Source organism: Lissotriton vulgaris, chromosome 6 (genome assembly GCF_964263255.1).
Source record: "Lissotriton vulgaris chromosome 6, aLisVul1.2, whole genome shotgun sequence".
In the NCBI taxonomy this organism is placed as follows: Eukaryota; Metazoa; Chordata; class Amphibia; order Caudata; family Salamandridae; genus Lissotriton; species Lissotriton vulgaris.
In genome coordinates this window covers 1,786,295,922-1,786,309,243 of record NC_141694.1, presented here as the reverse complement: position 1 = coordinate 1,786,309,243, position 13,322 = coordinate 1,786,295,922, and positions in this window count along the sequence as shown.

Here is a 13,322-nt window from a genome sequence, read left to right as displayed (position 1 = left end):
TACAAGTTGTTCAAAACTGCGCGGCAAGAGTCCTGTTGAACCTCCCCCGCCGCTCCTCAGTCAAGGCGAGACTGAAGGACCTTCATTGGCTCCCTGTGCGTGCTAGGATAGAATTTAAGAGCATGTGCGTTGCACACCGCTCTTACTGGGGAACGGGCCCCGCCATAAACCAGCCTTTGGTAGAAGCCTACCACCCTTCCCGGCCCCTCAGATCCGCGACCTCTCACCTCACTTTTGTACCACGCATAAGAAGAGCTAGATGCGGAGGCCGCTCGCTCTCCTACAATCTGGCCAAGATCTGGAATTCCCTTCCCCTTTCAATCAGGTCAGAATCCAACCTACTTACCTTTCGAAGGCTGTTAAAAACGTGGCTTTTTACACGGTTTTGAAAAAAAAAAAACGTGGCTTTTTAATAAAACTCCCACCTAACCCCTTCTGTTCCTTACGAACCCCACGCCCCCCTCCTCTGCTCAACTATCCAGTTTTCTACAGCGCTGGGACGCCCCTGGGTAGCCATCGCGCTCTACAAATTCTCATTCCATTCCATTCCATTCCATTCCATATTTTCGTTGGGGGAGGAAACAGTCAGAGTATCGCTATTTGGTTGGGATACTAAAAAATTTTCATAGATGGATTCTATTTTGTTTTCGAAGTATGATGAGACTTCTTCACATAGACTTTGTGAAAAGTCATCTGGACTTATACAAGCCATTGGTTTTACGAATGTTTCAAGAATCCTGTACAGTTCTTTAGAAGAGTTACCGGCTTCTATGAGCTGTTGAGCAATGTTATTTTTACGGGCAGCTTTGATGTGTTTATAATAGTTGGTATATATCCCGGATAGCTGACCAAAATTCGAGATTAACTAGAATATAGTCAATCATGCTTGGCGTGTGCCATTATTAAAAGTTGGACTTCCGTCCTTATCCCCTTTGGTTCTACCATTCACTGCTCTTAGTACATACTCAAGACTAAAAGTCTTGAGCTGGAGAGCTGCTTGGGTCCACTTCTTTATGGGTGGTATATTTAGAGGAGGGATTTGCCAGCTATCATCCTCTGCCTCTGTAAGGTCAATGTCAAATTGGTCCAAGGGCTCAAAAGAGCAATTGAAATCACCTCCTATCAATACATTTGCTTTTCCCCTGTGTAATTTTAGACAATGTCCCAGTTGTTTAACTGTCTCAGAAGATTTTCCTCCCGGATTACCCCTCGCATATACATTGAATACTATTAGATCTCCGTACTCAGGGAAGTGGAGCTTAACAATAAGGATGTCCTTGGAATTGGAATCTAAATGCGCCGTAGTGTACCTGGCATCCTGCTTTACCCAGGTGGTCAGGCCCTCCATTGGCCTTCCCCTCTGCGTATGGGTCGCGGGTATTGAAAAATTTAAATAACCCGGCCGATAGTGGGATTCCATTGCCCAGGTTTCCTGCATGATGATTATAATATAGTTATCAATAAAATTTAGCCAATCATGGGAAACTAACTTACTCCTAAGACCAGCTATATTCCAGGACACTAGATACTGGCCAGCCTGGTCATTTCCAGATTCTTTTAGGGCCTGGTCAGTCTGTACTTGTGCATCCCACTGAGAGACTGGAGTTCGAAATGTATTACTGGATTCAGTAGACCTATTGCTCTGTGAACTATCATTTGATTTTCTGACTGCTTCTGCAATTCCACCTAATACCCTTCTTTTATAATTGTAGGGCATTAACCCAAGTGTTGTACTGTCTTTCACTGATGTCCCACTGCCAACTACACGAGGGTATGTTCTGGTCTTGTCTTGCAATTCCACAGAAGTTTTTGAACAGTGTGCGTACTGGTGGGTTTAATATGTACAGATTCCCTATGAGTGTTTCCCTTACCTTGGAGTGGGGGTGAACACATTGGTATTCCCAGAGTGTAGCTAGCTATGTTTTTCTCCCCCAGAGGCTGGTATAACATGGGGTACAAAATGATTTCTTCTAAAAATCCATGGGCTGCACCTTCTGTGCTAGTAGTATGGGATATACCACCCATGCCCCACCTAGACTGTAAACTTCAGTCGCAGTCGTCCATACCATTAAACACATCAAACCTGTTAAATGTCTCCTGGGGTGTGAAATGCCTCAGATGGTCCATGCTTCTGTTAAAATTTGTGTTGACTCTGGGAGGTACAGTATTCCACCCGTAGGGATCAGCAACAGGTATTTGATATTGTGCATGTAACAAATGCCCGGTGGTAAATGGGGTTGGAAAATATGTATGGGTATGTGATTGTCCACTTATGTATTTTGGGGTGAACACTAGGGATCTGGGATAGAAGTAGGTCAGGGGGCGGGTGATAATGCTTTTATTACCATCCCCTGCAGGCCAATCTAATTTAATATATAATTGACCACACGCGAATCTCTAAAGTTAACTACCACTACATCTCCCTCAATGTCCTTACTTCTACTACCCAGCCATGGAAGTCGGCGAACATGTACTATTTCGCAATTGATGTTACTTGTGATTGGTCTGTATACTCTGAGCCAATGCATAATTTTATTCTTCAGCATGGCGAACCCTTCCCTCTTGTTATCTGCCAATGCAGGAGCCCCTGTTAAGACAACCACAAAGGGCACAGCTTCCGGGGGAAGTTCTGCTAATGGACCCCTGTTCGTTGAAACCCCTGTGTGTCTGATGCCTCTCCTCTCCTCACGTAGTTTCCCCGCAGGTACCTTTTACTGATCCCTCGTGATGTTACTCGCAGGAATTACAGCTGTTTTTTTTGCCTGTTTTGGGGGTGATAACTTGTGTTGGATGGAACTTGCTATTTTGGGGGGTTTTGATGTAACTGCAGTGGGTTGGGATGAGACTTTTGGGGCAGTGGACATAGCTGATATGACCGGGATTAAAGGCGGCACAGCCTCGCTCACCAGGACCTCAGATAGGTTGTCCTTCCTCCCAATACCCAACTCCATGTCCTCGAGACGTTTCTCCACCTTTTTTAACCTTTCTATAATAGGTAAGATAAAGGATCTAATTAAGTGTTCCATACTGTCTAATGAGATACTAGTATATGCTGGTTTCAGTATGGATTCTGCGGGGCCATCAGCAGGTGCACTAATGCTGATGTCCATTCCAGTATGCGGAGATGTTGGATGGACTGACGAGTTTGACAAGTTATCTTCTCCAACTGCTGGAGCCTGTTCGGCTATAATACCAGGCTTGAGAGACTTGCCAAAATCTGAGTGACTAGTCTTAGGTTTTTGCATTACCCCCCCCCCCCCTTACGTCTTCTTTTGCTGAGTGGTGGGCCTTGGACCTTAGGCATGATTGGCCTTTTATTCTTACTACGTTTGAATTTGTCAGAAATGCGATTCGTAATAACTGAATCCTTTGTTAAACTAATAGGACTGGAAAGGGGAGTAGGACTCAAGGTCTGTCCAATAGAGACACACGGTGTAGGGGTGCAGTCTCGTAGCAAAAGCGGAACACTCTCTGGCAAGGTGAGGTCTTCAATTCCACTGAGACTTCCTCCATTAGGAAAAAGGGCGTACGGCGTAGAATCTATTACAGTTTTGTTTTTCAGACTTTCTACCGAGCGACGACGCTCCGCCCTTCGCTCTGCTAACGTGGTCTCCTTTTCTAAGTCAATAAAAACCTTGGTGAAGTAATTGTCAAGGGTACCTTTTGACGGCAACCCCCCCGGCTTATCTACAGTGGATTTTTCGGGGCTCATAGCTGAAGCAGCCATTCCGGCGGTGAAAAGATTAGAGGATGGATGCAAGAGAATAGGCCCTGCCTGGCCTCACTCGGCCTCTGACAGCCACAGACGGCCCGCCCTTTGCCCGGGCTTAGCCCGGCGCACTCCCGCGCAGCATGGACTGGTCTACTAAATAAGCCACATGGTGATTGGTGGGCGGGGCCGAGCAGTAGGCGCAGACCAGGTGTAGTCGGTCTCGCAGGGACTCCTGGTTGAATGAGTCCCTGGGGCGTCCAGGCAGCCCACTCCTTCTCCACTACACGTTCAGTCACCAACCAAGGCCTCACAGAGTCCTCCGGCGCAAAGCGGCACCCGCGAAGCGGGTGCGGCGATATGCAGCGTCTGACAGGCAGGTGCGGGTGAGTTCTGCAGCGGTGTCCATGAAGACGGGCTCCCCTGATGCAGGTTTAAAGGAACAGCTAATCCCAAGTTCTAGCTGTTTGGAGGCAGCTTTTCAGTGCGTGGTGGCCAGTGGGCGGGGCTGAGCAGTAGGCGCCAGGTGTAGTCGGTAGACCAGGTGTAGTCGGTTGTCGCAGAGACTCCTAGTTGACTGAGTCCCTGCGGCGTCCCGGCAGCCCACTCCTTCTCCACTACACGTTCAGTCACCAACCAAGGCCTCACAGAGTCCTCCGACGCGAAGCGGCACCCGCGAAGCGGGTGCGGCGAGATGCAGCATCTGACAGGCAGGTGCGGGTGAGTTCTGCAGCGTTGTCCACGAAGACGGGCTCCCCTGATGCAGGTTTGAAGGAACAGCTAATTGGTGTTCTCACTAATGCCCTATCTTGAGCAATCTCACTACACACCAATCAAAATTGGTGTTCTCATTAACGCCCTATCTTGAGCGATCTCACTGTCCTATTAATACCTTCTGCTCTCTCTCTCTCTATTGGGAAGTTCCTAAGTACCTAATATTTACTGGGAGTTATTTCCTATCAAACCTACCTTCTCTTCCATTTCTCAGTTACCTGTAATTGCCCATCCTTCTATACGACAGCACCTGGCTAAAAAAGAAAGGTTAATTCTGTCTTAGTATACAACTCTCAAGTGCAATTACTACGTTTTGGGGCCTCTTTACACACTAATAGGATGACAAGGAGGAATAGCAATATAGATGAAAGGGAAAATAATTATTCATGAGAATGCACACATACACACCTAAAAGATATACAGATCTGACTAATGCATTTGCAGTTATTCTCTGATCAGAAGCAGTACACTTCACTGTCTTCAGTTACCTGTAAGAAGGGGATCACCAGCCTTCTGTACGTCAGCACCTGGCTATGAAAAGCCCACTTACTCCCTCCCAAAGGAAAACATACAAATGATACTAATGCACATTGGGGTCTCTTTATTAGAATGAGAACAAGTCAAAGAAAACATTGCAATAATACAGTAGGGAATTATTGATGCAAACAGGAACATAAATATAACCTAGAAAACAAAAGGGGATGAATGAATATATATAGTGCAAACTAGCTAAGAATACCTCACCCTGTTAAGAAGGGTCCAACTGTCTGTTCCTCTATCTGGTGGAATCAGGACTCTCTCTCCTTTACCATCACCAACATACTAGCTTCACTCCACTGGTTCAACTTCTGGTGTTTTTCCTGGCGTCTGTATTTCACTGGCTCCAACTGCACTCCAAATGTAACTTCATCGTCTGCTAACAATTCCAACTCTTCCATCTGCCTGGTAACTGCTCCACAGATCAGCTGTCCAACTCACAGATCCAGCTCTCAGCTCCAGCTCTGCAAACCAACTGACTGCATCTGACCAAACTGATCCAACCAACTTCTTCAATTCCAAAAATCATCTGACCTCTCTGATCTTCTGTTCTCTGATAATATGGAAGGCTCTCTGCCCATGGAAATTTCCAGCAAGCACCCTGCCTCCCACCGAATTCCTGCACCAAGCCCCGCGCTCCCTGCGCTCCCACAGTGGCCAGCTGTAGTTGCGTCTGGAGCCCGGGGAAGTAAGCACATTCCTTCGATAAGGGCCGGTCCTCACCTGTTTCTAACTAGTGAATAACAGGTTCCACTCTAAACATCACTTCTGACCTACAAGCGCCTCAGACAACTGAGGCAGGAAGACAAGATGGCTGCTCTCTAGTTTAGGCCTTTAGGCCCGAAAAGAGGCAAAAGAGACATAGAATCAAGCCAAAGCCAATAGGCAAGCCCTACAAATAGGATCTAACCACTATACTAGGATGGTAGTAGACCAAAGTCACCATTACTCAGAAATAAAACAAATTATCCAGTCACTACAAGGCCCAGGAAGCTATCTGATCCTAGCTGAAGCCCCGTTAGCCCAATGTGTGTTTTGCAGGCCGGCTACATACTACACATTCTCTCATTTCACAGATAACTTGTTGTTCTTTCGGAAACAAGCTTATTTGCTCACCTTGTGCCATTGCCGTCGTCATTGTTACATAATGCATTGTGAAGCTGTACATCTAAAAGATATTAAAAGAAAGATATTATGATTGGTAATTGTTACTATATTAATTTGGAGTTAGATAACATCGCGCTTTTATACATGTTCCTTCTCACATATCTACGAACTGTTTGTATTGGTAACATTCCAGACATATCAGCGATTATAAAAACTTTCCTGCTATTGGGGAAAAAAATTATATATGTAAATTAATACAATATATAGGAGTGCGTTTTTGTATCTTGTCTGCTACAACCCTTTGCCTCCCTCCGATGCATACTCAAGTCTCACTGCTCACCTTTTCGTGGAAAATACACCTTCTGCATGATGTAGTCCCGATCTCAAACAAATAAGTCTCATATATGGTGCTGAGTCTTGATATCTCTATGGCTAACGACTTACTCCTGCTCCCATCATCATCATCGCAGGTTCTTCACCCGCTCAGTGCTTCGGGCACCACTAACTCAGTGACCAAAGAGGCCACGCATGTAGTAGTGGGACCCTTGTTTGGTACTCTGGGAACAACTCTAAAATGGCGTAAAACACGTGCGCTCCGTCTTTTTTATACATAGGGTCATGTGTGTAGCAACGAATGTGCTGAATGGGTGTGGTGTGGGTGTAGACCAGCCATGAGGGAGTATGTGTGTCGATCTGAAAACCATACCTGCAACTAAGAAATTACTACAGTGGAAATATGGGCCTTGTACTGTTGTTGTGTTTTCCTGGTAGCGTAAGCACATTAGGGTGTACTAACGTATTCAGTCTCGATTAATTTACCACCTCCCCCAGGGGCTTTTAAATGTTGTGAGAGGGGTCAATAATTGTGATGACTTTTCTCCTTTAGCGTGCTGTACTATATTGTTTTAAAAAATGTATAACTCTTCAAACCATCTTCGCTCTTACAACATACGGCCGCTATTTTGGTAATTGCTTTTAAAAGTAATATACACTTATTTAAAGAGTTTAAAAACTATTTTCATGATTTTCCCAGATAATGTCTTCCCTTAATATGTACAATAAATACATAAATATATATTTTTGAACAATTAGAATCTTTTGCCCCGTACGCATACGGGGCGCCATACATGACATCATGCGGGATTTCTTTTTTTTTTTAACCCGGGGTACGCGTTTTTGGTGAAAAAGAAAAAAAACACGAAGCCCTCTTTATTGTTAATTAGCCTCTGGGGGGGCCAAATTCCGGGGGCAATTTTTTTTTATAATGGGGGCCCAGAGGGTCCCTCCTGCGCAGTGATTGCTACCCCTGGGTCTTTAACTATATGTATGCAGGGGGGCTCATGGCCCCCTGGAGTTCCGGGGACCGCCTCCCCCCCTGAGGACCCCACCGGGGTCTCTTTTTATTTAAAAAAACTGTGCAATGTGGAATTTTGCTTTCCTTTCTGTCTTGTAGAGGATCTAGTGTAAATGTAACAGTTTTTTGTACAGCCAGTACCTTTCTGCCTGTTACCATAGTAACAGTTCATGGATCACTTGCGTGAGTACAGAGGTTAGAAGTTCACCACAATATGTTGCTAATTGAAATAGTTACTGTGCTGGAGATTAATATTTATTTTTTTCATAGGAACCGTTAGTCGTAGATGAAGTCAGTGGAAAAGTTTTGCAAGCGATTCCTTCCTGTTCGAGGAGTATTGGGGTAACGTGCTCCAAGCGGGACTTTACGAAGCTTAATGTTCATTGGCTGTGAAGTATTAAAAGTATACGTTTTGGCAGTCATTCCTTGCTCCTGTGTGGCAAAACATGGACAATTTATTGGCTAAAGTGTTCCGAGCACAAGTTTGTTCTTTATTGGGTGGGAACGGTTCACTGTTGTCAGTGATATTGTGATGCATTTCCCAAAGGAGTATGGGGAAAGAAAGTAGTAGAGGGCAGGTTAGGAACACTATTAACTCAGTACAGTGCCCATAAGGTGGTGGAGAGGAATTATGAGGGAATCAAGTTTTTTTTATATGTTTCAAGGGCCATTTATATAATTGCCGTGTTGTGTATAAATCACGTGTCTTGCGCTGTTTTTTTTATCAAGTTTATAGGTGACATACTTCTTAGGAGTACTATTTACTTATAATGTGGTATTTACTTTCCTGATGGGGAGGTGTGGTTGCGCAGCAAAAAAGTCAGTCTAGGTTTGAAACAGTTTTTATTAAGCAAATGACAATAAATGTTCTTCAGAAACTGTCGATGTATATATGAAAGGGGTGACAATTAAAAATGGAATTTCATAAAATATCAGTTAAACGTGGCCATACCCTCCTTTTTTCTGCTGTAGTTTGTAAAAGTGTTGCCCCACATTCTTGATAAGGTAAGAGGGCATCAGTTACTTTTAGATAAAGTAGAATAGAAGTGCTACAACAAATACTCCCGCACTTCATTATCTCAGATCAAGAGAACAAGTAAAAAACACTTAAATACAAATGATTTCATATTACATAGAAATGCATGCATTATTATTTTTCAAATTTGTATTCTTTACAATTCAGGAACGTGCTGTTGTAGTGCTTAGAGGTTGCAGACTATTCCACTAATGAATCACATACTCACTAAAGAATATATAGGATGGTACTCTCATAATATAAAGTACAGGTCCTATATATTCTTTATTATCTACATACGCTGGAGAGTTTAAAAAGTGTTACTCTGTAAAATGTGTTCTTTGCATTTTCATGATTAAAAGCATGAAATTGAAGATATAAAAAAATATCGTTATCAGAAGAAAAAAAAGGATTAATATTTGTTATTATTTTGCTTTTTAATTTAAAAAATGTTAGCATTTGTAAATCATAAACCTACCCTCGGAAAGGTGTGCTGGCGCTTCGGGTGTTGGGAAGATTAATAAATAATAAATTACTATTTGTATGCACCTGCAAACTTGGCTTTTAAACTTTCAATTGCCCAGTCTGTATCTTTACACTTCCTCCAACCATTCTGCTACTGCTATTTTAGTATTGTATTGAGCCATTCAGCAGTATGTGTTTATCTATACACTGTTTTAAAAGTGAAGCAGTTATACATTCAGCTCGACACTCTCCTTGGACAACTGTAATCATCCAGTCAGTATCTAAGTAGTCATGAAGCAAAGTCGGCCTTAGGCCGTGGACCGTTTTAAACTCTTATAGACTATGCATGGAGTGTTCGATGCACCGGCAAACTTGTCTTTTATACCTTCAATTCCCAAGTCTGTAACTTTACACTTTCACCAAACACTCTCACACTACTGTTTCAATATTGCAGTGAGCTATTCAGCAGTATGTGTTTATTTATATACTCTGGTAAAACTGAGGCTATTATAAATTCAATCAGGCTCTTTCCTTAAAGAACTGTAATCATCCACTCAGTACCTAAGTACTCATGCATTAAAATAGGCCTTAGGCCATAGACTGCTTCATACCCCTATAGACTATGCATGCAGTCTTCTATGTACTTGCAAATTTGTCTTTTATACCTTCAATTCCCCAGTTTGTATCCTTGCACTTCCACCAAACACTCTGTCACTGCTGTTTTAGTTTTGTAGTGACTCATTCATCGGAATGTAGTAATCCATTCACTACATTAAAACACTAATGGGCACATATACAATAACTGGCATATCCCCAGGAATATGCCAGTTATTGTGCACTGTGACACCACCACCATGGATGCGCCGTATTTACAATGCGGTGTACCATGGGACAAAAATGGCACAGATATGTGATGTATCTGTGCTGTAAAGGTGGTGCATTGTTTGAGTTATGTTGCAAGTGCAACGCATCTCAAGCAATGCTCTGGGGGCCCTATACTCAGAATGCTGTGTCAATCCTTACACTTGCTTCAAGCTAGTGCAGGGTTTTGACACAGCATGATCCCAAAAGTGACAAAGTGAAATCTTGTAGATTTCACTTAGCCACTTTTAGGAGGTGTTCCTGCGCCGGAATGCCCCCCATCCCATGTAGGAATGTCTCCTTCTGGTACAGGGATTTACAATGTGACGCACCTCCCAGATACGTCACATTTTAAATACCACACACCATGGCGCATCTTTTGCCCCACCGCTGCATCAGAAAAGTGATGCAACGGCGGTATAAAAGAGGCACAAAGGAGTTGTAAATCTGCCCCTAACAAACCCTTTCAAATTTACCCAGGCAGTTTCACTAGCAGTGCATTCTTTTTGAATTACCTTTTGTTATTATTTTACTTAGAAAATATGAAATTTAACTTTCAACATAAAATAAATATAAGCATTTATAATAAAAATGTGGGAAATTACTATAAAAGGAAAGAAATAAAATAATGAATGCATTTTAAAATTATCATTTACAAAACCTTTCAAATTCACTGAAAAAACCATAGATTCCAGGCACGGTATAGTTAGGAATTAGCATTTAAGAAACCTTAAAAATTCACTGAAAAAAACATAGATTTCACACATGTTATAGTTAGATGGACATTTCACTCATACAAAACCATTGTAATTCCCCTGTTATAGTTAGCTCAGCTAACTATAACTCGTGCGCCCGCAATGCACTGCTGATGACGTCACATATTACATCACTCATGACATGGTCAGTGACATCACTCATGACATCACTGATGACATCTCAAATTACATCACATCACTGATGGCATCATCCTTGTGAAAGAGTGGCAGACCTCCTCTCACCCTAAAATATGCACACATTTAAAAATAGAAACTAACATTTTTTTTTTAAATGGAGATACCAATACCAGCTACCACAACCTATTAGGTAATTCCAACATCTACATATACATCCACTCATTCACCAACAGTTCTATATAGTCACTCATACATGTACTCACTCATTCATTATATGTACTCATACACCTATACATCTTGTTACACACTGATACTCATCTATAGAGTTACTCACACACATACTCACACATGAAAATAAACTATCAAACATCCATTTACTTGTACAGGTATACACACACCACTACACTTACTTCTACAGAAACTTACACATACTTACTCTCTTAAACAATCACTTATAGAAACACATACGTATTTATACAGGAACTCTTCACCTCTCTCACTCTCTGACATATACTCACTTATATACATCAATACTCACATATACTAGTTTAAAAACGATATTGTTACCCATAAAGATACTATTGAGACAGTCATTCAGTCACTAACATACTAACATACACACACTCATCCACCCATACAGTCCTGCACACATGCTGTCTTCAAAACACATACAAACTGTGAGTCAGTCGTTCATGCATCTATACGCTAAGTAATGTCCCCCACCAAACTATGTAGACACTCATACTGATACTCATAAAACAACGTAATAACCCATAAAAACACTCATGTAGCTACTCACCAACCCATGCAGCCACTTATACACAAAATGAGACACTGATACAGATATTTAAATATTTAAACATTACTCGTTAATACATGTATTCTCTAAGATACACTTAATAAGTCAGTTATACAATCAATTTTACAATAAAAACATCCATTTAGACACTTATTTACCCATTTATTCTTCCAGCGACCTTTAGATATACAAATATAAAAAATATTTATTTTTCAGAAGGACACACATTCACTGGATGATGTCATTAGTGATGTCATCAGTGATGTCATTTGAGATGTCATCAGTGATGTCATGAGTGATTTCACTGACCACGTCATGAGTGATGTAATATGTGACATCATCAGCAGTGCATTGTGGGCGCGCGAGTTATAGTTAGCTGAACTAACTGATAATGGGGGAATTTCAATGGTTTTGTATGAGTGAAATGTCCAGCTACCTATAACATGTGTGAAACCTAGGTTTTTTTTCAGTTAATTTCTAAGGTTTTTTAAATGCTAATTCCTAAGTATAACGTTCCTGAAACCTATGTTTTTTTCAGTGAATATATATACTACTATTATAAAGAGAGAACTCTGTCCTTTAAACCCGGTAAACTCGAAAAGTAAACCACCAATCGCAACACCCAATACAGCGTTGGAAAGGGGAGGTCCAGTAGATGGACATAGGCTATATAAAAAAAATATATATACGTTATTTAAAAAATTTACAATAAAAAAAATGTAGGCCATTCGAAGTAGCGCCGACCGTGTGCGCTAACCACGTACGTGCTGACATCATCATCGGAGGACGGGAGCGCGAGGAGGAGCGGCGGACAGGACCTGCGGGGAGGAGCGGCGGACAACAGCGCGGGGAGGAGCGGAGAACTTAGCCACACTGGAGCGGCCTGAGGTACGTGAACCGCTGGGAGGAGCGATTAAGTAAGGAGGACTGGACTGCAGCGGCGGCGGACAACAGCGCGGAGAGGAGCAGAGAACTTAGCCACACTGGAGCGGCCTGAGGTACGTGAACCGCGGGGAGGAGCGGTGAAGTAAGGCGGACCGGAGCAGGATGACAGGTAAACTTTAGTGCTGCAGCGGGCGTGTATTCTGGCTTTGTTCGTTTGCAGCGTCGGATGGGTGGCCACAGTGTTAGGGAGCAGGGCGTGTGCGGATGATTGGGGCACTGAATGTGGAGGTGAACTTGGGCTGAGGAGGTGGTTGGGGGCCTGGGTTTTGGCGAGTGGGAGCAAGCCTGATTGCCCCCCGGACAACGTGTGAATGGAAGTGAGCCTGGGGTTAAGCAGAGTTAAGAATTAGTACCAGCGCCCAAAAATCTGTTTAAAAGTACGGGACCAGTGCAATTACATGTCAGTGAGTGGAATACCAGCAAGCCTGATTGCCCCGGGACAACGTCGGGGTGGGCTGCTAGTATATATATATATATATATATTATTTACACTGACAGTTTAACTCAACCTGCCAAGGTTGTTAGTAGCAGAACTCTGTTGTATGCGCCATTATTGGCATTATTTTAAAAGGCTTGCAAAAGGGGAAATGCGTTGGTTCCGTAATCCGAGGGGAAATGATTTATTTATTTATTTATTTATTTTCTAAACTTATAAAGCACAAACAAATACCACAAATGGTGTCTCGGCGCTGAGCAGAAAGAGAGGCATCTCCTGTGCATTATTGAATGAATAGCCAGGTCTTCACTTGCTTTCTAAAAATCATCAGTGAAGAGCTACTTTTTATATGGTGGGGCAAGGTATTCCAGAGCTTCGAGGCGGCCACCAAGAAGAGTCTGTCTCCCCATGTAACTGTGTAGTTGCC